The sequence below is a fragment of the Lethenteron reissneri genome, chromosome 51 (assembly GCF_015708825.2).
Source record: "Lethenteron reissneri isolate LAM-NWPU_2019-01 chromosome 51, ASM1570882v1, whole genome shotgun sequence".
Lineage (NCBI taxonomy): Eukaryota > Metazoa > Chordata > Hyperoartia > Petromyzontiformes > Petromyzontidae > Lethenteron > Lethenteron reissneri.
Window position 1 is genome coordinate 3,303,840 of NC_083829.1, and position 24,130 is coordinate 3,327,969.

Genomic DNA, 24,130 nt, shown 5'->3' on the forward strand with positions numbered 1-24,130 from the left:
TTGTAATGATTGCTTTGAGAATTTAAACAGTTATTTTTTGTTGTGTGATGTACAAATTACACAGGTCAGGAGACAATTGTTACACGGCTCTCTGACGACTATGCGATCATTGTGTATTTTTTAAGTACATTGCTGTAGTAATAAAAAAAATTGCATTACTTCAAATGTGTTAATTTAAGTGCATAATCTGTACTTAAACGGACACATTTGAAGTAATTTAATGAAAAATATCCATTAAAAAGAGTGAATATTTCGGCTTTCCAGCTACTGTCGTTAATTTCACACGTGTATGTGTGTGTTTTTGACACAAACATTACACTTACAAGCCACCGTTGGCATGAGACTAGCAGAGCAACTCATTAGAAGCACCCATTGAAATGCTGCAGTGTGTTTTTTTTTTGGCAAACACTTTTAAGAACATCACGGTTACACACAAAAAAGGTCCTACCCAAGCTAATGTTATTCTAATTCAAAGGCTCAATTTGCCTTGCTAAAAGAACAACACATGCACGGATTCCAAGGGTTACTTTGTGGTTTAAAAAAAATTGAAATAATGAAACTTTCGAGTGCATTCACAAAAATATACCATTCCTAAAACGTGGGTGGAATGCCCCTTATGTGAGCAATGTAGCTGGTGGGCACATCCTCAACAAGACCTTGGCCATTGTTTTGGAGTGTGTCCAAGGGTACTTGTGCATACAAACATATGCAATGATTTTCCCTCTAGATAAATAGTGGAAAACTGCCCGGCCTTATTTTTGTAACAGCTGGTGATCTGGAAAATACAGTATGTCACTCCGAAACCTTTAACACAATAATAGGAATGTTACTGATATACTGCTAAAACGTTGTCTACACAATAGACTTCAGTACCGTTTTGTATACCTCTAAAGATGCAGCCTTGAAGCTACATTGCTCACACCGCTGCTAGAGGAGTTCTCTAAAGGGAGCCCGAAGAGTGCCCCTCTCGAGGGGAATTTGGCCTACTCTTCTACGCTGGCCAGACCGTCTTGGAAGACATGGAAGTACCCACATTTTTACAACACCGCACGTGACCTGCCGATTGATCGACAGCATCTATGGCGTAGCTGTTTGTACCGCTGGGTAGGACAACAGAGAGGCAGCAGGATTTTAGATACGTACTTGCATTGTTTCAACTGCCGCTCCAGAAGATATCCTCAGGATTGCATGTCCAGTGTGCTTGCCATTTCACCACGGCAGCATCTCTTACGCAGCATTGTGTATTGATTTAAAAACGGTGTGCATCTTAACTCGGGAACGCCACGGGGAGTCTAAAGACAATTTTATTAGGAGGGATTCATAGCGCAATTACTCTTTTCTCTCCATCACTTTCAGTCTTCCATTAAGTTGAAATGCATTATGTTAATAAAGAAAAGTGTTTTAATATTACTGTATAGAAAATTCATATAGTAGAGAAGTTGGTCTCAAGAAAAGAACATTGTGCTGACCTACCGCGCTGGTGCTGAACAGCACGCTACCGTGTTTTTGCACGATGAATGCCTTATGTAAATGAAGTTCATACGAACTCCACAGCAGTGGAAGAGTGTTAATATAAATATTTAAAATTGCATTTGGCAGATGTTGTGCGTGGCTCTCGGCCAAAGTCTAGGCTTTAATTTAGTTTGACAGGAGCGCATGCAAGCCGAACACGCGTGACGCACGCACACGCGTGACGCACGCACACGCGCACACACACGCGCGTTCAAGCGCGTGCCTGTGTAGTGGTGGTATTGACGTGCGCCGACAGTGATGGATCACGGGGCGCGGGGTTGGGCACGCGATGTGGGCGTGGCATGGACGCGCGCGCCGGTGGTAAGGCGCGCTCACACAAGCTGGGAAAAGAGGATCGTAGCGAGTGCGCAGTGATTGGTCAGATAAGTGGGTGCTCTCAGCGACGTCCGCAGGAGGGGTATAAAGGGAGACGCGCGAGAGCACTCGTGGTCAGTGTTAACCAGTTGAAGACCGAAGACGGGGTGGAGGAGGTAGTGGCCCGAGACCCCTAGTCCCGCCGTCCTTGTGAGGACCGGGGCCCTGTGTGGCTCGGAGCCGAGACTGGGGGACCCGTAGTCCGACGCCCGTGTGGGTCGGGACGGTGGTACCCAGAGCCGAGACGGGCACCCCCGGCTGGGTGTGTCCCGGAAGGCTACGGGGCGCAAGAGCCCGTGTCAGTATAGCTGAGTGGGTGTTTGTCACCCGTGTAGCTGAGTGGGTGTTAGTCACCCGTGTAGCTGAGTGGGTGTTAGTCACCCGTGTAGCTGAGTGGGTGTGGGTCACCCGAGTAGCTAAGTGGGTGTCAGTCACCCGTGCAACGAAGTGGGTGTTAGTCACCCGTGTAGCTGAGTGGGTGTGAGTCACCCGAGTAGCTAAGTGGGTGTTAGTCACCCGTGCGACGAAGTGGGTGTTAGTCACCCGTGTAGCTGAGTGGGTGTGAGTCACCCGAGTAGCTAAGTGGGTGTTAGTCACCCGTGCAACGAAGTGGGTGTGAGTCACCCGAGTAGCTAAGTGGGTGTTAGTCACCCGTGCAACGAAGTGGGTGTTAGTCATCCGTGTAACTACAAGTTGGTGAAAATAAAGAGTGTGCTACCCGTCAAGACGTCTCCCGCCGAGTTACTACTTTACACCTGCATATTCAGTCGCGTGACCATTACTATTTTATGCGCAGTGGAAATGAATTTTCTAACTTTACACACGTATTACTCTTTTTTATCCCACAGCGTTGAAGAGGACATTCTTAATTGCAATTATATTTTTAAAACAATTTAAGCGTTTAAAACTGGATAATTTAGGGTGCGTTATTGTGGCAAGAGAACAAGAAAAACCCTCCACAATTCGCAGTGATGTGGAGGACGATGGGGTCAGCGATACCTATTAACTTCGATGTTATCCACACATTTATTTTGCTCAACATTTCTCAGGGGGGATAACAGAAGGATGTTTTTGCTGATGAACTCCCAAAGTGCATGCTGGGAAAAAAAGGCAAGTCAAGACCAGCAGATAAGCTGTGGGTTAAAAGGATGCATCTGCCGGGGAAATCCTGATAGCCGCAAAATAATGGGAAGCCATTCCATAAATCAGGATGATAAAAACCCACAAATAAGAGGAATAAGGGCACAGACAAATGTAGTTTATGGGGATCCGACAGCTCCCACCGGCAATAGAAGTTTGCCGGGTAGTAGGTGTCAGATAAGGAGTGTTTTGCTTCATCCAATATTTTTTGTGCTATGCTTATGTTGCTGAAACTGATCCAAGCCATGAATCTTTGAAGTCAGCAGACTTCTCGCGTTTGAAAGAACCTGTTCGCGTTTTTTTTTTACGGGATCAATTATTCCGTACACAACGAAGAGGGCGTTGTACGACTCGAACACTGTGTTCTTTTTGAGGAAAGTTGTTTTCAGCTTTAAAAAAGCCAGCTTGCAGAAGTGTCTATATAATGACATCAAAAATGCATTCCATTACAAATTAGTTTTTGTGTGTGTTATAGTAGAAGCTGCTGCCATGGTGCAATGTCTTTCCTACCAGACTTTCAAAACGGACGCCAACCAGTAACCATTCGATCTCCCACCCAGCGGTATGAACGGCTACACCACCGATGCTGCCATCGATTGGCAGGTCGAGTAAAGTGTGGCCACTTCCATCTCTTCGAAGATGTCTGGGCCAGCATGCACGAGTAGGCCTAATCCCCTCGACAGAGGCTCCCCAAGGCTCCCTCTAGAGAGCTCCTCCAAGATTGACGTGTGAAAGTAATTGCAGGACTGCACAGTTACCGTTTGGTATATAACAATTGTGCAATAGGGCAGATTATTTTTTTTTATCCATGTTTACAATCCCCTTACAAAAACATAACCGTAAGTCACATACTGCACTACAGCAGCATCACAGCCCTCTTGCCTTCAAAGGTATCACCACAAATGTGAGCCTGGTTTTATTCTTAATAAACGTTTTCGGGTTAGATCGCGTTATTTATAAATGTGTCGTAACCCTCCACCACCCGACACGGCCAATCAGCAAACAATTTCCCGATGATGCTGGATGCAATTACCAGCGAAACGTCGTATTACTCAAAAATTGTAAATGTTGTGGTTTCACTCTTCAACACACCGGTGGGCTAAAGTAGTGAACTATTTGTCTTTTGTCAACGTGACACTTTTTTGATAATTGGCCGTGTCGGGTGGTGGAGGGTTACGACACATTTATAAATAACGCGATCTAACCCAAAAACGTTTATTATGAATAATATTGGTCGCGAAAGCCTACGTGTTAAGCCTGGTTTTAGTTGCATGTAAACTCCCCATGAGCGCGTCACTCGGTAGCTCACTTTACGTGTCGAACAAGTCCTCAGTTGGGCCAGGGCCAAATTCAATTAAAAGAGACGAAACAATGATTTATCTGTGCACTTATTGAAACCATGGCCTTGATCCACATGAAAGCCGAACTGAATTACAGCCTACTCTTTACTTGAACCCAGATACTCTAAAGTAACGGCTTAAGGGATCATCTTTAGACAATAATCCACCCTGCATTCACATTTTTTGAACAATGCACTTGCAATAAAGAACTGTTATTCGCAGTGATATGGGGGACCAATATTGTCGATGTTATAATCCGGGTTCGGTTATCTACATGGCAAAAAGAGTCGCCATATTGAACATTACTCTTATCTGCAGGGTAAAAATCGTGGATAACCTGCGGAAAATAGTATTTTTTTCACGCAACTCCTCTTATACGAGAAAGAAGCAACTTCGCAATGCATTTTTGGGTAAAATACAGAATAACCAAGGATACTAGGAAGTGATAGGGGCCCTTGGATAATGAGTTTTCGGTGTACCTTACAGCTGGAGTCGTGGGTAATATCGCCACGGTTAAGAGTTCCCCTTTCATGTACATAATTAAAATACAGGCAGTGTGTGCAGCGTAAGAGCGCAAGGGCCGTCAGAAGGAGGCTTGGGCAAAGGGTGAATTTGCCCGGCCCTCACGCAGAAGAGGGTCACCCCCCAGATCCACCGCAGGCCCAATGTTCTGTTGTGAATGAATAAGGGGGCCGCACGTGGCATTCTGCCCCAGGCCTCCAGGAAACGTCAGGCCTCCAGTAACCTCCAGGCGTCCCTGTACAGCAACCGTACGCCGTACTTGTATTCGTGCAAACGCACGTTGAGAAATGCGTATGACGTTCCTGTTGACTTTTCAGTTCGTGTTACGTTATTACTATTTTCTAGGTATTTTTTTAACATGCACTGTATATTTGAAAATATTTTCAGCAAACTTGAGTGGAGAACACGAGGCCTTAAAAGTTAATAATTTCAGTCATTACAAGTTAATAGCTTACCTATTTATACCCACTTAAATCCTAAAGGACACTGAGACATTGCTCTGAATTCTAAAAGGTCTATGCATATAGCATATGTATCTTTCCATATGCAGTTACGAAATCTATGCAAAGCAACAGTGTGTGATCTACATAGATTGTATGGCTCCCTAAGAACTCAATTTATCTGCAGTGGCGCGGGGGACATTATATTGCTGTTCCTATTATCTGTGTGGTCATGTGAAAATGTACAGAAATTGTCCGCAAAATAAAATAACATTGATTCATTGGATATATACTTTTGGAAAATAATTCCACTTTAACCGCATTTGCACGATGGGATAAGAGGACGAATAGGGGCTTGGAGTTTTGGCAGACAACTTTAAGTCCCGTGGGTAATAAGGTCATGGATGACGAGACGGCCTGTCCAGAGGAGTTCTCTTGGGCTCCCTCTTATCGAGGCAATTTTTTTCCAGCAGTGGTATGAGCATGTAATTGCAGGGCTGCACTTTTACCTTAATAAGAAGGGTTCTATGCTATTCAACAAAAACACCTTAATTGCAAAACGACGCTTTGATGCACATCGATTCTTCAGCTCGCGATATAGGGCATCGCATCACATGTGTATGAATCAATGTACCGCATGCAAATGTGTAATGTCGCATTGACAGTAATGGATTCGTGTTAAAACAAATGAAAAGAGTTTTAAATCGGACCGCAATCCTCAATCGCAGCAATTTGTTGAATCGCAAACCAAACGCATTGCGACAAACTCAAAAGGTACGAGAATACAACACAATCATTTCAACACTCTTCTTTCAAGGTAACGTGTAGAAAATCAATAACTCACCTTGCAGGGTAAAGGTTTGTTCGTGGCTTTCCAAACAGACTACATGGTGCAAACAATGCTCAGTGGGGTCTACTGGCCAAGGTTATAAATTTCACACGGGCATGCGCCAAAGTTTCAACAAAGTCGCCGTGCTTATTCACAGCGGTTACTCAGACACGACAGAAAAAAATTTACCCGTAAAAACAAAGTTTTTCACTATAAATCCTTTATATGCGTGGCATCGGTTTTATTTTCTTATTCATTTCTGTTTTTCTTGAGTAAGAGTTTCATTTTTATCACATTGGTATTTTAAATTAAATATGAAAAAAAAAATTCCTAAAAAGTGGAACATTTTTGAACATTTTTTTCACGAAAATAAATTGTCACGCACAACGAGTCTGTGTGCAAAATGTCAGCTCGATTGGATCACGGGAAGTGGGTTAAAAAACGACCGAAAGACTTGCACGGTCGTAAGCCGCAAGCAAGCAAGTGAACTTAATATAAAGGATTTAAAAACCTCACAAAATACACGTTTTTTTTTTACTTCAATCACCCGCAACAATTCAGATTGACGAAACCGTAAAGTTGTGTATTTTATGAATACTGTCCTACTAGTGATTACAACTTTTTTTCAACTAAAACTATTTAAATAGTACGTTTAAAGCCCTCTTGTTAATTCCACCCATGCATGCTGTGTGGGCCATGAGAGTGGTTTGACGATATATCACCGTGCTGGTCAGAGGGGTTGCTGAGGGGTGAATGTGTGCCAAGAGGGGGGGGGGGGGACGGTGCGGAGACTTGATTATGATGGTGATCCTGCAGGGAAATTGTTTTACATCGTAACACATAGGGAGCCTGTTGCCCAGCAACAGAAATTAGACACAGCTGTCACTTGCATTATCTTTTCACAATCCTCGACGTGAAATATAATTGGCGAGATCATATTTTCGTGAGGCTTTTGTTGTTGTTCAAATAGACATATATATTCTCTGCCGAAAGAATAAGATTAACAGGAGCGTATATTGAAAAGTTATAGCGATTGTAAATTAAGCGTGTCAGTATTCTTTATTCGTTACTGCCACCTCTGGTGTCGCTTTCCATGATTACATCTTCCAAACTTCCTATTCTTTTGCCGTTTCACGTCAATCCGATGTGTATTTGTGACATGGATAATTCCGTGTCGCCAGTTACCCAGCTAGTTCTGGTGGCAACGCCCCACAGCCACGAACAACAGAGTTATTGTTGGGGTGGAGAGGAGCCCAGCCAGCAGCCAGCCAGGAAACTCTAAGCACATTTTTTTTTAAGTAGTAGAATTATTTACTGTTGCGCTTTTTTCATGTATGTATGCTGAACTTCTTTCGCACCATACGTAGCCAACTGCGCTAAACGGAGGTGCGGGGTGAGGGACAACAGCCTCTCTAATGCACCTCCGATTAGCACGGTCGGCTACGTACGGTGTGAAAGAAGTTCAACATGCATCACACATACGAAGTCTGAGGACTCTTTTAGGATGGTCATGCCAAGTGTCCGCAGTAGGGGGGCGATGTTGCTGCCGCTGCTGTTGTGTGTGATCCCAATTGAGTCATTGCAGGTACATTGTCAACGTCGGTATGTTTGACTGACACCAGTTCGAGTGAATGTGCTTTTGGCGATGGGAGGAAAACGTAAGAACCTGACGGAAGCCCATGCAGAACAGGCGGGGAACATACGGACATAGGAACTCGACACATCACAGACGGAAAACATACGAACATACGATCATGACACAGACATGCACCCGAGTCAGAGTTTGTTCTTCATGTTATTGGCATTTCGAGTGTGGTTGACTTTGGCATTGTTATCAACACATTCCTGCGGAGGGAGCTGGTAGGAACGTTGGGTTGATCGGCCAATGGCCAGGGTCAACGGCGGCGTGGTGTATTCCGCAAATATGCCCGACTGTGAGGGCGGGCACAAGCCGGCGTGAGTAGGTCAAACGTTGAGTTTTATAAGGGCACCACGGGGTGACCAGCCCCTCCCCACCCAGCCCCACCCCTCCCACCCCCCACCCAGCCCCACCCTCCCCACCCAGCCCCTCCCCACCGTCCCCTCTCCACCCAGCTCCACCCCTCCCATTTTTTGATGCACGACGGACGGACACAATAATCCCCTGTGGGCTGGTGTAACCAGGAGGTTCCTACCAGTATCAGCTTTCTGTTTCAAATAGATTGTATCTACACTTGTGAGTAGAGTTTTTACTTCTTATGTAAACCGCATTGAGATATTTCGATATGAAAGGCGCTTACATAATAGAGCTTATTATTATTCTACATTGTACCCACAGACTTCTTGTTGTGAAGCAAAAGTGTTGACTACTGCGCCACCCTGCCACCCACAAACATCACAAGTCCATCCGTACGTTATAGCAACATGCAATGTGTAACTGAATGTGGTTGTAATTGTATGCATTTCTTTTTTTTTTACATAATGTGCAGTGTTTTCATAATCGTACGATATGTTACGTAACCTGAAACCTTAACACGGTCAACAAAATTGCCTTGAAAGCAAAATATATTACGGGTGATATTTACTCCAATTGGACTTTCTTCAAAGAACGTAAATGGCTTCGTGTGGTAGTAATTATGCACCGCGCTGTTATTTTACGTGCCATGAAGAAAGCCTATTTCACGAAACGTCATCTATTATAGATATTCATTTTAAGGCCACCGTGTTATTGACGGATGTGTAGACTTTTTTGTGTGTGCTTGTGCACCACTGCCAAAGCAAGATCACCAAATAATGTGGCGTGGACATTGGGTGTGCGTGCACACCAGTGGGGAGCGGTAGTGTGGTGGTTAGCGCGCTGCGCTACGAACCCGGCGACCGGAGTTCCATTCCCACTCACGATCAACACCAGTGGCGATTATCTGAGCCGGTCCTGGGCCTCTCCTAGGTCGACTCAGCCTCAAATGAGTACCTGGTACGGTGTGTAAAAACACCGCCACTAGGGAGACGAAGGCGGCCGGGCGTGGTGCTGGCCACCCACCCTCTTGTGTGCCGCGCCGGCCTTCATAGGTGTCTGTTAAGGCTACACGGGGGGGGGATCTTTGTCTTTTTTTTCAGTGCACACCTGTAGGTGAAGTGGTGATGTAGCGGTTGGCGCACTGTGCTCTATCAGCCCGGGGCAACTTCAGGTAAACATTCCCAGCCAACAGTGGACCTGATCGGCGAGTGATATCGGAACTTTGTGCTGGGCACCCCCCCAACCCCATATATCAACTCAACCCTTGAACCACCTGGTATGGAGTGTGTGTAACAAACATCAGCACTGGGGTCGAGACAAAGGTATCCCAGCCGTGATGTTGGCCATATCACCCACGCCGGCCCTAAAAAAAGGATTTGACCGACTGGGCTTGCCCCTATAGCTGTATAGGGGAATGCAGCGCAACATTTGTCATTGCGCGAGTTGCTGTTTTGTAATGAAATAATTTATCCCAGTGCCTGGAAACTGGGCATGGTTGTCGCCAAGGTCATTCAGATGACCTGATAGCAGTTGTATCTGGGCGCTGCTGTTACTCAGGCACAAGGTTAGGGGAAACTTAGTCTGTGTTTATACACAGAAAGGTACAAATGACAATGCCATTTCAAGGAGGATAAGTACGCCCTTGTTAAAGATCCCATCTCTTAAAATTCTATATCTATAACTTCAGGTCAGAGTGATTCATAAATACTTTTTATATTATTTTTATGTAAGTCATGATTGATTTAATTAATGTTATGTCGTAGTTTCATGGTTACGTTATGGATGTAATGCACAATCTTATCAAATTCCCTTACATAATACAGTACAGTATGCAGTACCTAAAAATATTTAGTATCAATAACAATCTACAGCCCTTTTTAAATCCACTGCTGGATGAAGGCCTTCCTATAACCGCATCAATTCCATTACATTTTAAACAGCATCTAAGATACATATGTACAGTATGTCAAGGCCCTGTACAATAAAGTTGGATGTGCGCAAGAGGGAACAGAGAGGCTTATTCATATCCATAATTCAGAGATGTACGCATGATTTGATTCGGTCAGTCATAGAGGAGAAGAGGAGTATCTTGAGGGGCATGGACTTGAAGGAGTGGCAAGGCAGTCGACAGCATGGATGGCTGGGGGAGAGAATTCAAAACTACAGGGGAAAATAGAGACGAAGGGACCACCTCACTGGGTAAAGCTTGACTACCCACGCAAGCGTTGGGCCAACGGTAGCCCAGCGTTACATGTTCACTGGGTTGTTGTGAATGGATGCACGTTGAACTTCTTTTTCACCGTACGTAGCCAACCGTGCTAATCGGAGGTGCGGGCGGAAGGACAGCAAACTTATCATAAAAAGCAGTTCCAAAGAAATTGGTTTTCAATTTAGATTTAAAAGTGTCTTTCGCGGAGCGGAGAGTACATTACCAGTGAACACGCCAACGTTGGCCCTACGTTTGCATGTTCACTACTGGTTTGTTGTGAATGGTAACACCGCTCGTGGCTACAGCAGTCAGATGGACCCCATTGCAATGAAATATATTCATCCAAAAAACACCGATTCTCACACACACGTGGTGTGCGATGCACGTATCGCGCCCTTAGGAATCAAGATTAATTGTTGGGTCGATGCGTTGTTACACCCCATGCGCGAAGCTGTCACGTTCTCGAGCATTATTGATCTCACCTTGTAAACGACGATTGGGGAAACCCGACAGGAAATGTTGTTAAAAGCATACGGGACATTACATTTCAAAGTAGCATGCGAGACTAGCTATATACATATATAAAAGCAACGTGATATGTGCATCAGCACTCTCACGGCAGGTTTATTTTTTGCCGTTTCCAAAACTGAGGCTGGAAATGAACCTTTGTATGATTTTACTTTCACCAGGGTCCTGATCTGAGGCTGACTTAAATGACTTGGCGACGATGCCTCGTGAGGGGGGAACACCTCGCGCAAGACGGGAAGGTTGACACCTCGAGGAAGGTCAGGGGTCGGCTCAGCTCACCATCATCGCTCTGGCACATGGGTTAAGTGAGCGCCGCTCTGTGGAGGGTCAACGGAGCTCGTTCCAAGGACGACGAAACTGCCGGGAATCCCAATGTGGAATGTCCACCAACTGAGGCGAACGCTCGATTTTTCTTGAGCTTCGTAGCTCATCAGATTTGTCCAGGATAAATAAATATTGTGATTAAATTTCTGGAACCCCTTCAGCAAGTGACATCTTATCCACATTACCGGTGCTGTATTTTCTTACACAAACTACTAAAGAAAATTTTGATTTAAAGCTTTCGTGACTGCAGGGATTCATATTCTTGTTTCTTTTGGTAAAGTCACGTAGAAGGGAAATAATAAAATAATATAAATATAAAACAATAAAAAATTCTCACGACGTTTCGACTGCAACACAGGCAATCATCATCAGGTGTGACTTTACCGAAAGAAACAAGAATACTAAAGAAATGTTTTTTGGATATGAGTATTATTTTTTGTAAAATTCTCGCACCTGGAACATAGCCACAAATAAGCACAACACCATATTTGAACAATGTGATGCTTATTTTTGGAAGTCACGAGTAACCAGGCTGCCACCATCAACTAATGACTCTGCCCTCTCAAACAATTAGTGATTCGTGCCTCCACTTGGTATCCATTTGCAGCTTTCAAGAGCCCCAGGGACATCTCCCCCTCTCATTGAGCAAAAACTGATGCCACTGGAAACTCGTGGTCTAGGGAGCCTCTCGCATGGCGCACATTTAAGGATCACACAGCAGGCTGATTATTTACACGTTTTTTTTATATTCGCGAAACATTTTTAATGACTGAAGCCGCTACTATGGCAGCAACACATTCGTGTGCATGGACACACGAACAAGTACACTTGTGATTAATCACAAATAACCTGTTACGTCTGCAGGCCCTATCAGCAAACACGGACTCTGTACTATTATAGGGGCGTCACGGTGGCGAGGAGAGATTATGTCCATCGCCTGGTACGCAGGAGGTTCGTGGGTTCAATCCCGGTCCCTTCCGATGCCAGTTGTATATTTGGAGGTTGTGTGTTCTCTCTCTCCCCATGGTGGTCGCGTAGACGTCCTCCGGTTTTGCCCTCATCCATATTTAGAAACAATGCGTTTAGACTATTTGCCTGCAACTATACATTGCCACGATTAATATAGGCCACTTGGATGGTGAGCTGGAATGAATGATTTGTGGTCAAGGCAATTTTATTTTTGTTAACATATGTGGCGCTTTTCTGGCACAAATCTGCCGCTCAATGGCCGCCTTTGAAAACGAGAAAATAGCTCAGCAGGGCTTTAACCTGGTCATACAAAATAGTTCAGCTCAAGACTGCCCAAAGGTATTCGAGACAGTTGAGGAGGCAGACCTGGGTGGTTTATGACACCGTCTGGAGGGCAGGTAAAACCGGAGCACTGGGAGAGGCACCAAGAACAAAAACAACTATGGGCCACTTATTCTTGGATCTTTCGGTAAAGTCACGTAGAAGGGAAATGATAAAAATAAAACATAATAAAATTCCCACGACGTTTCGGCCACAACACAAGCAGCCGTCTGTTATGGCCGAAACGTCGTGAGAATTGTATTATGTAAAATTTTTATTATTTTATTATTTCCCTTCTACGTGACTTCACCGAAAGATCCAAGAATATGAATCCCTGCAGTCACGAAAGCTTTAAATCGAAATATGGGCCACTTCTTCAATGTACATCGGTTGTCTTTGGCCAAACAACCACCAACGATTGAAATGGTGTGGAGAGTCCTCATCCAACAGTGGATTGACAGTGGACTTTAAATTATTATTATTCCTCCCTCCTCCCCCCCTCCCTTCCCCATAAACACCATGAAATGGTAACCTTTTAAGCACTAATTGCCCGCCTCTAGTAAAAGTCCCCCAGGAATGCCATATCATTGTTTTTGCCTTGTGCAGATAGTGTCAGCGTCATCAGCGGAATCCCACGTGTCCATTCCCAAAGGTAGCTTACACTTGACTTGTCATCATAAATTGGGGTGTGGAAAACAGCGTTGGGGGATTGAGCCCAGCATCGGCATTCCCTCTAGGAATAATCACTGCCAATATTGTGAGGGGGGAAAAAATCCCATACGGAATTCCCATAGGTTTCAGTGACTTTTGTGTCCACTTATGGCCACATTCTGCTATGTTTTGTTTTACTTATTACCCTGATGGTGCTCCAGTGATTCTGTTTTTATAGGGAATTAGAAAAAATCTAAATATACTTCATTATCTTGCCCTATAGCAACATTTGCATATGCCCTAATAAGAAGTTAACGGGGTAAAAGTGCAGCCCTGAAATTACCTGCTCACGCAACTGCTGGCGGAAGGACCTCTAAACGAGTGAGTCCTAGAGGGTATATTCGGCTCACTCTACATCGTCCAGACGTTTTTTTGAAGAGGGGTGAATACCCACACTTTTGGCCCACCACACACAACCAGCCCATTTCTACTGCTGGGTCGAATGATGTTGGAGGAATACAAGACAAAAGTGCCTACCAATGTACTTGCCACGCCAGGAGATTGAGAGACACTCACCGCGCGATTGGGAGTCCATTGATCTAACCGTCGCACCACGGCATCACCCAACGTTCCCATGGGAACGGTCTCTTAACGGACATTTGTATTATATTGTTGCACAACCGTCAACCTAATGTTCAAGCTTAAACATTAACCTGATATGGCTGTGTTGCAAATACAATATTTTCAATGTTCTGAAGACATCCGAGCGTGTGATATGGTGGTTAGAGCACTTGGCTTATAGTTGGAAGTATCTGAGTTAAAATCCTAGTTGAGGGCAAGGCTCAGCCAAACATCACACTTGGGTTGATAAAATTCGGTATCAATTTGTAGGAAGCCAAATTTGGTTGGTCTATACATTGACGTGGCCTCATCATCGGAAAGTGGAATTTGTGCCAGTGTCTCAGAGCTCTGAACACGAGACGAGAACGGCCCTTAGTTATTAAAGTTGGGAAAACACAATTTCACTTTGATTTGAGTACGTTGCTTAAAGCTTTTTTGATTGTAAAAAAAAATGCACCTTAAGTATTGATAAAAATACAAATCAACGATGCTGTGAGAATTGCCATGTCGATGATGAGGGCAATTAACATTGCACCGTCTAGTTCCAGTCACGTCCCCAATCGACTGGCCTTGTAAAAAAAAAGAGATTGGCACAGCCAATTAATCAATTTGCCATGCAATTATCTCACACCGGCAACTTGCTACACCAGCCTGCAAATGTGCAGGCACCATCTGCTTTGCTAATGGTTAACAACGAGAGATTTTTTGGAGAAAACAAAAACTATATTTCACAATTTTTTCCTTTGTTTGCTCCGTTGCAGAGGATACCGTGTTTGATACGCCTTAGAGGTGAGTTAATTGCAGCCTAGAAAATACCCCCCCCCAAAAAAAAATTACTGCTTGTTAAATTAAAACGTGGCTTTCCCTCCGATTGCGGAAAAGCTGCCAAAAGTATTCATGGCAAGATGGCCCTCTATGGATTTGACCTTTGTCAAAGGTCTGTCAAAGTCACGTTTTAATGTCCTCCGCGCCTTTTCGGTAACAAAAAAATAAAAATTCACCGACATTTGCAGTCACGGTTGAGAGGCCAGAGAACAGATCAATACAATTTAGTTGAATTCATAATCGATGTTGTTGGCGCATTCAAATCCAACTCTTTCTTTTAATGATGAGGAAAAAAACCTTCACAACGGGAACACGTGTGCAGTGCTGGAAACAAATAATATTTAACGATACACAAAGGTGTGCTGCTCACAAACAGCAGAAAAGCACGACTCCCATCACGCCTTCCATGCTCCCCATGTGACCACCTCTAATGCATATACACGCTTTCAGTCCTGTCGAGGCCAGCAGCTGGGAAGAACTGTACAGAGTCGCCAACTGAAAAAGAGCTAAAATGTCACCTTTGCCAAAACTGCTCAAGTTATTAAATCCACTTTTGCCTTTTCCCTAACAGTAGCATAGTGGCAATACTGCGGTCAGCTGGGTGAATGCGGTCATAAATATGACGGTGTACCCGCAATGTTACCTTTATTTCCACACAGAATAGCCTAAATAGGCCACAAATTATATCATAATCATCAAGCACGATCTATCTGCTGCTGGACGCTTACCTTCCTATATCTAATAAGACCAGACTGAAGGGTGTACACAGAGGTTGTACAAAGGCTGGCAGCTGCCTCTATCCAGTAATAATAACAAACCACCTTTTTCCACTGGAAAATCCAGCCCAGAACAAAAGCACGATACGCTCGCCTCGCAATCCATCTCAATATGACTCAAGGCCAAGCAGGGCAAAGAGGAAAGACATAATGATAGCGTGCATTGCATGGTGACTTCAGTGGCACAGTTCAGCTTCTGCAGTGGAAAAAACCGGGCTGGCTCCGAAAGGTCCCGGTGTAACAGGCCGTAGTATACCCCCAGGCCATAGTATACCCGGGGTTAAAACGGCCTAGGCTAGATTATATCTGGGTATGTTATGGCCTAGGCCAATTCATACTCTGGGGTATATTATGGCCTAGGCCAAATTATGCCCCTCTAGGCCAAATCATACCCCCATGATAGTAATAGTGTTGAGCGATGTACACATTAATTACTACATTTTTCCAAAATTTTATTTAAAACTGTAAACACATAGACTTTGATTGCTTCAATCAGAAAAAAACTTTAATAATAACCCTAACCCTAAAAATGCTTCAATTGATCAAATTGAGATTGTTACTTCCATGTATACGCTTTATAGATATCGATTGAAGTTCGTTGTCGACTGTTCTCTGTATGGATAATTGCCTTTGAACTTTGACATGGGGCATATTCTGGCTTGGAGGAGAATGGTCTGGCCCAGTCTAGTTTAAACCCCCGGGGGGTATAGTTTAGCCGAGGACACTTTATCCCCCCGGGTATACTCTGGCCTGGGCCAAACTATACCCGGGTTTAATCGGGGCAGGGGTTATTTTAGCCTGTTACACCGGCATGGCCCCGGTATGGCTTGGTTGTACAGGGTTGCCCAGATATGTATATTATCAGAGCATATGTGAGTTTGAATGTTTTGCCACAAGTACGTGTGGTTAATGCAGACTTGATGCCTTGTAAAAGGTATCTATTTTGTGTTTGAACATCTTAACACCACCTGTTTTATTGCCAGAAAGGGAAAAGCCGAATTCTTATTTTGTTTCATCGTGATTGATATTAGCAAAAAAAAGGCTTCCGTAGATATTCAAGCCTGAGTTGACATAGGGGGAGGACCCAGCAATTGCAGCCCTGCAATTGCTTATTCATGACTCGGCTAGTGAAAGGACCTCTGAAAAAAACTCGTGGGTATTTTGGCGTTCTCTTACATGCCAGCCAGATGTCTTCGAAGACGTAGTAGTACCCACGCTTTACCCCACCACATTCAACCTGCCAAACGATGTAAGTGTGGCGTACCCATTCGTATTGCTGGGTGAACAGTGTGGGGGAGTGGGGGAGTAGAGATTCAACTGATGCTGACTGGGAGGATTGCAATTGGCGGTGTGTTAACAGCAGCATCCGTTATATATCAGCACTTGTGATCACATCCCACATATACCTGATAATATATAAGCAGATAATGAAAATAATACAATTTATATATATACATACATAAAAAAATCTGGCATCCCACCTCCTCGTACCAGCTGCAGAATATACAATTAATGAATAAATGCTGGAGATCAGCCAATGTTCTTTTTCCTTCATTGACGAAATTTGGCATGGGAAGTAGAAAACACGTATTGGCTGTACCGCCGGCTACGTTTCTTCATTCATCTGCAGAAGCGAATTATGAAACACGTTTTGATCTTCAGAGACCATTTCATAGCTTCCAGCTAATACAAAGAACGTGCCACCTTATTAGCGCATCAGATGCGCTGCCGCAATTTGCGGCTTTAATAAACCGAGGTTTTTCCAAACTCCGGTCCTTACAACCCACCCACCACGGTCCACCTTTTAACGTTCACCGCAACGTTAATATACAAATTACGTTGCATGCACCTCATAATTGGTAAACACGTCTTACTTACATGCAACACAGGGGGTACTGATTATAAGCAAGTCAGAGATCCCGTGTTGTGTATTTGTCTGCGTTGTGTCCCGCATTGTAGGAGCCCTGGTGTCGTGGTGAGCGCAACGCGCGACGAACCTGGCGACCCGAATTAAATTCCCGAATATTTGAACCGGTCCAGGGCATCCCCTGGGTCGACTCAGCCTTAAATGAGTGCACTGGGGAGACATAGGTGGCCAGGCGTGATGGTGGCCACCTGCTCTTTTGTGTGCCGTGTCGGCCCTTAATTAGGTGCTCACTAACAGCACTTGCCCTAACGGTCTGCTAAGGCTATACGGGAGATGTTTGCCTTTGTTGTCTCACCTGATGCAGAGAATGCACGAACACTCATTGTTGTTCTCTTAAAACAAACCCCAGTACTGCCCCTGTGAGTTTGTAAATTAAAACTACTATTATGTTAGTAAGATGCATGTGTATGTACAGCCCTTTGTAAATCCACTGCTGTACAAGGGCCTGCCCATCCCGTGCAGGTCAAGGGAATTATTTGACCATACTTGACCACTCTGGCCTTTGCGGGTTGGTGAAGGTGGGGAGTGTCGATGTGGCAGCATGGAAGTTTAGTACAACACTGGATGTGGCTGCACTGCCCTCTGCTGCCCATTAGGTAGCCCCACAGCCTATAGCACCTGTAATGGGTTGTGGTCGGTGTTCCAAGCACTATCCAGGCTCATACCTGCTTAGCTTCTGGCACATTCGGGATAATTTGGTCACAAGCAGTAAAACGCATGGCCATGAAAACTTTGAACTCAGTCGACAGCAGAACTAAATTTAAACGGTTTGCATAGCATTCATTCTAAATTATGGGAAATAAAGCTGTTTATGAACATAAAATACAAGCAAAAATATATAATGACTGTAACACTCAAACACTCATTACAATGCAAAGACACTTCTTGTTAAATTACAATATGTCACACAATTTTTGTTCCTGAGTACTAAGTGTTATTTTATAATTGCTTATGCCAAAAAAGTATAGAACATGGCTATTATTCCCCCACAAACTTTGCTTTTGTGACCAGGGCTTAATGTGAACGAAAGACACAAATTCACACGTTTTCTCATTGAAAATAGATACATTTCAAAATATCACTGTCCTGGTCACAAAAGCAAAGTTTGTGGCGAATAATAGCCATTTTCTGTACTTTTGAGACATAAGCAATTAGGAAATAACACTTACAACCCAGGGACAATTTGTTTGTTTGTTACAACTGTGTTCACTTCCTGCCATCTACAAACCAAGGGAGCTGCCATCACATTTTGACACTTTTTTCAAATCCCCGTTTGGGGACTATTTTTGGATGACCTTGGCAATGCGACTGTTCTGAAACTAATTGCACACCTGGTGTGCTACACCTTAGTTCAGATGAAGAAGATAACATCCCCATTGGGGATCTGACAGCTGCCCACAATCATTTCCTGTACAGCAACACTCGTTTCCCGTACTTATCTGCTGCACCGCATATGCTTGGCCAACATCCCGTGGCAATTCTGCAACTTGGTTAAGCAGAGCTGTGCACAGCAAAAAAATACCTCTTTATAATAAAGGTTTTTTTTTTGGTTTTGGGTTAGATTGCACAAGTATAAATGTGTCATTAACCCGCTACTATGAGAGGGAGTGAATATTGCGCGCGTGTTACAAGTTGAAATGCTCATCAGTTATTCATATTCTTGGTTCTTTCGGTAAAGTCACGTAGAAGGGAAATAATAAAATAATAAAATTTTAAACAATAAAAATTCTCACGACGTTTCGACTGCAACACAAGCAATCATCATCAGGTGTGAAATCCACAGCAAGAACATTTCAAGTTCTTTATTACCCGTCCTTCTGGGTGGATAATAGCAGTAAGCAGAACGTTTACAGCAAATTCATCACATTATCCGCTCAAATTGACCAAGATGTACTTCCTTCCCGGATGTAACATTATCCATTCTGTTATCCGCACTGCGTTGTGTGGATAGGAGTAAAACACAGGGGTAAACACGGATAATAGGATCCGCCCAATGAGCACGCCCACCTTATCAACATTGAAAGATGAGTTTAATTACGCAGTGTTTAAAAGCTCGTGGGTTTATCTCAGAGATGCACGTGAGCTTTTTTATGTCAAAGAATAATTATTTCCCAGCATGAGCCAACGGGTGGGAATTCCACGTTCCTATGGCGACGGAGGATGCCTGCAAAGGGCAATCAGTGTTGACGTCCCACAAAGTGGTTCTCGTATTATCGACCCCTTCGAGGGATGAAAGGGCGTTGTTGACACTACCGATTAAAAATCACAAGCTCATGACTCACAGCCACGTGGTCTAACTGCAGCTCTACCCGGCTGAATATTGCGTCCAAAGTGGCCTAAATAAGTTGCACTGTTGTTATTTAAGTTCCTTTCAGAGAACTCAATGCGAAATGTTACCAAATGCCACGTTATGAAAAAAAATCAGATAAAAATGAAGAAAACATTTCCGTTGAGTGGTCACAGATGCAATCATATGTACTGATCGCGCTAAATATTATGTATTGTTATGATAACACGCTCAGCCACAATAATTTTTTTTTACCACGTGGAACTTACAAACATGTGCATCAAGAACAAACGTGCTTAACAATATATGTGTTCAGTTTTGTTATAAAAATGCCAGTACTGTACCGGCTAATTCAAAATTAAAAAACACGTGCAAACATCATTTATTCATTTTCATATCCTACACAAGAGGATTCTGTTAAAGGCACACATATGTAGACATACGCTGCATTTTGAGTAACTACACGTTGAATTTTGTAGTTTGTTCTATTTCACACCTCTGTTGAGCGTGAGTTAAGTTTCATCCCAGTTATTCATGCAAAACGCAACCACTGGTAATTCCTGCTAACGCGTTCCTTTTGAGCGGCTCGAAAAAGTTACTGCTCGCTTGCGCGGCTTTTACAAAAGCAGTCGCCACCACAGTCACCACACACTACTTGCTTCAATGGCATTTAAATAAAGTCCTTGCCTGGTGCAACAGAAGGTTGGCAGGAATCCGTTGTCGAGTGGCGAAGGGTCCGTCCGGACTTCGCTTGCGACTTCGCGACTCGCGACAACCACCTCCGGCTTTGAAATGCCCTTGTGGGAGCAAAAGTTTGGCCACAGCGATGGGGAAGGCTGGCGGTGGCCGTGTGTGTGCCGCGAGCCGGGTGTGTGCTGTCACAGCACACATCCAGAGAGTTTCCGTCCCTCGTAAACGCCCATGACTAACCTCAACTCCTGAGCCAATGAAATCCAAACATTAAACGCCACACCCATTCCCCCCCTCACTCACTTGAAGTCCTCTTACCCTGCGGCAATTATTTCAACCAAGATGACCTCCTGTGCAGGAAGGCAAGGTTGTATGTAAATGCTAACAGTGGTGATTACAGAGAACCAGCGTTCAAGATATTTGGCTTTTTTTAGAAACCACCAGGAACTCTTGGGAAACGTGTATCGAGCCCGTGTCTCGGCAAAGTATGAATGAGTTTTAAGGAAAGAAAAAGACTGCAACGGTTTGAAACGAGACATAATTACCATTGTTTTGTCAATCCACTGCTGGATGAAGGGTCAATGGAGGTTGTGTGACCATACTTCAGGACTACTTCAGATGATACCACTGATTATGGCAGTGGCCGGGTATCGAACTCATGTCACTGGGTTAACAGTGCATTGCACTAACCACTGACCGACTCATTGCTTCGAGGGGGGGCAGTAAATATCTCCAAAATAAACTTCTTGGGTGGCCACTCATGATCACAAATTGGTAAAAACCGCACGTTTTTGATGTTCAAAATACCCAATGTGGCAATTCTATAACAAGTTTTAAGTTTCACGAAATAACTTGCAGTTAATGCCATCGTAACCAACATTCAACCGCACCGTATCCAAGGAAACTTAAATCCACGCAAAAAAACAACAATTCAGAAGGAAATGTACGCGTGCCCAGAACTGCTGACTGCGTTATCACGATCAACAAAATTGTTTAATATATATTTATCTCAAAGTGTGTAATGGTGATGGAACTTGGATGACCTTCAAAGTCCAGAGGTTGCCGCTTCAATTCGATCTCATGGCGTGGCAGTTGTGCCAGATTATTTAATCACCCTGCCACTATCCACTCAGCTCTACAGCACACAGGTAGAGTACATGGCTACACTACGGGCAGCTCATTGCTTGCGCGTGGTGGTGAAAGTGTGGTTGTTCCCACATCTCTTTGAAGACGTCTGGTTACCGTGGAAGAGTAGACCAAATACCCTCTAAAGCTCCCTCAGGTGGGAGGGCTCTTCCAGCAGCAGTGGCGTGAGCGAGCAATTGTAGGGTTACCGAACACTACGTAACACAATTTTTGTTCCTGGGTAAGTAAGTGTTATTTCGTAATTGCTTATGCCTAAAAAGTACAGAAAATGGCTATTATTCCCCATAAACCTTGCTTTTCTGATCGAGACAGTGATATTTTGAAATGTACCTATTTTGAATGAGAAAACTGGCGAATTTGTGTCTTTTCGTTCACATAAAGTCAGAAAAAACAACATACGAATCAAAATGAACATGTATTTATACTAAAGTAATACAACAATGACTACAAAAGATTTAGAAGTGAGTCGTTTTTCGAGATTTATGATTATACTGTAAATCACTTTCACGAATCAGCCCCCAAATGTAGTCTCCCATCATGTTCTCGTTATACTGTCCTTGGTAGCGGCGTTCAAAGTCCAGTATATCCTGGTGGAAGCGCTCGCCTTGCTCCTCCGAGTACGCTCCCATGTTCTCCTTGAATTTATCAAGATGTCAAGGATATGGACTTTGAGGGACATCCTACAGTCCATTGTCCCGAAGTTCTTCACCAGTCTCAACCAGCTCCACATATTTCTCGACCTTGTGATTGCCCAGTAAGCCACGAACACTGCAACAAAGCTGTTCCAAGCCGCTTTCTCCTTACTAGTGAGCTTCTTGGGGAATTCATTGCACTCCAGGATCTTCTTTATCTGTGGTCCGATGAAGACACCGGCTTGGACCTTTGCCTCAGACAGCTTAGGGAAGAAGTCTTGAAGGTACTTGAAGGCTGCCGACTCCTTATCTACAGCTCTGACAAATTGTTTCATAACGCCCAATTTGATGTGCAGTGGTGACATCAGCACCTTCCGGGGGTCCACCAGTGGCTCCCACTTGACTTTGCTCCTCCTCACAGAGAACTCGGTCCACTGTGGCCAGTCCCGCCTGTGGTAGTGCGTCTTGGTGTCCCTGCTGTCCCAAAGGCAAAGATAGCAGGGAAACTTGGTAAAACCGCCTTGGAGAACCATCAGGAATGCCACCATTTTGAGGTCTCCGGTGACCTCCTAGCCATACTCATCATACTTGAAGGCGTCCAGCAAGGTCTTGATGCTGTTGTAATCCTCTTTGAGGTGCACCGAGTGAGCCAGGGGAAGAGACGGGTACTAGTTACCATTATGGAGCGGCACGGCTTTGAGGCTGCTGGATGAGCTGTCAATGAAGAGGCGCCACTCATTCTGGTTACAGGCGATTCCGATTGCCTCGAACAGACTGGTCACATTGTGGCAGAAACAGAGCCCATCTTGACGGGTGAAAAAGCTGCAAAACGGTTGGTGACGCTTCCTCTGATCTGCGACTTGCACACTTTCATCTAACAAGTTCCACTGCTTTAGCCGAGACGTCAAAAGCTCGGCATTGGACTCGGTGAGACCAAGATTTCTGATCAAGTCGTTGAGGTATTTTTGGTTGGAGTAGTGTGGGTTTTTCTCCTCAGCTCCACCTCCTGAAATTTCCATCTGGGTCTACAACGTCTTCCTAGCTCTCTGATTCGGTGCTCTCTTCTAAAGACGACTGCTCTCTCTCTGGAGGAGTGGGAACGGGGAGCTCATGGCAGTGTGGCACCGAGCCGATGGATGAAGGAAGGTCCGGATACGTGATAGCAGGTTATTTCTTGCCAGTCCGACGTTTGAAATGGTCCACCATGCAGAAGTAGCAGTTGCTTGAGTGGTCAGTGGGTTCCCGCCAAATTCTTGGGATAGCGAACTTCATGGCTCTCTCTTCCCCTCTGTTCCATCCTACAAAAATCAATTTATTTCACCCATGACTAATGTGTAAGAGATTCTCGCAACATTGTTCATATATGATATATTTTTTCAATAATATTGAAAATTGTAGAACATTTTACAATGAAAAACTTTCACAATTCAACATTTTTTTTACAAATTTTATAACATAAAATTCTGAGCAACAATTCTCCATCTTACCTTCCAGAGTTTTTTTGCATTGCTCGCAGGTGAAATGAGGTGCCCAGGGTTTGTCTTGATCCCCTACAGACATGCCGAAATATGCCTTGTTGGCCTCACACATCTTAACAGATGTTTCCACAGAGTGACTTTTTCGCTCTTGTCTTGATAAATTGGCCGCAGACATAGCAAAATGCGTCTGCCGCTTGCAGACTCTTGATGCCATCTCAGAAAAATACAGATATGTATCCACTTAGGCAGCTGGAACTAAACTGAACTGGTGGGTTTAAGGTCCCTGGATTTATATTACTATTTATATTACTCGAAAGTTTTAGAATGTTATAGAAGTTACTCCAAGTTTACTCAGCACTGAATCTATCTGGAATGTTCTGGAAAATAGGTAAATTTATCAATATCAATGTCCTGGTCACAAAAGCAAAGTTTGTGGGGAATAATAGACATTTTCTGTACTTTTGAGGCATAAGCAATTACGAAATTATACTTACTACCCAGGAACAAAAAAAATTGTTACACAGTGTAATTAACTAAATGGAGTGAATGTACCATGCAGTGACTTGGGGCCTACTGTCAGTGTCTTCTTTTT

At 44.0% G+C, this 24,130-nt stretch overlaps 1 protein-coding gene across 2 annotated transcripts in view; it reads right to left on the minus strand.

The window, feature by feature from the left end:
• LOC133355514 (monocarboxylate transporter 2-like) overlaps positions 1 to 24,130 on the minus strand; it is a 74,263-nt gene that overhangs the window by 40,624 nt on the left and 9,509 nt on the right. The window contains exon 1 of one of the 2 annotated variants that reach the window (XM_061572841.1): positions 13,733 to 13,752. The exons of the other annotated variant lie outside the window; for it this stretch is intronic. The gene's annotated coding sequence lies outside the window, so the exon portion shown is untranslated. Of the gene's footprint in view, positions 1 to 13,732; positions 13,753 to 24,130 lie in introns of those variants that run through there. 2 annotated transcript variants of the gene reach the window in all.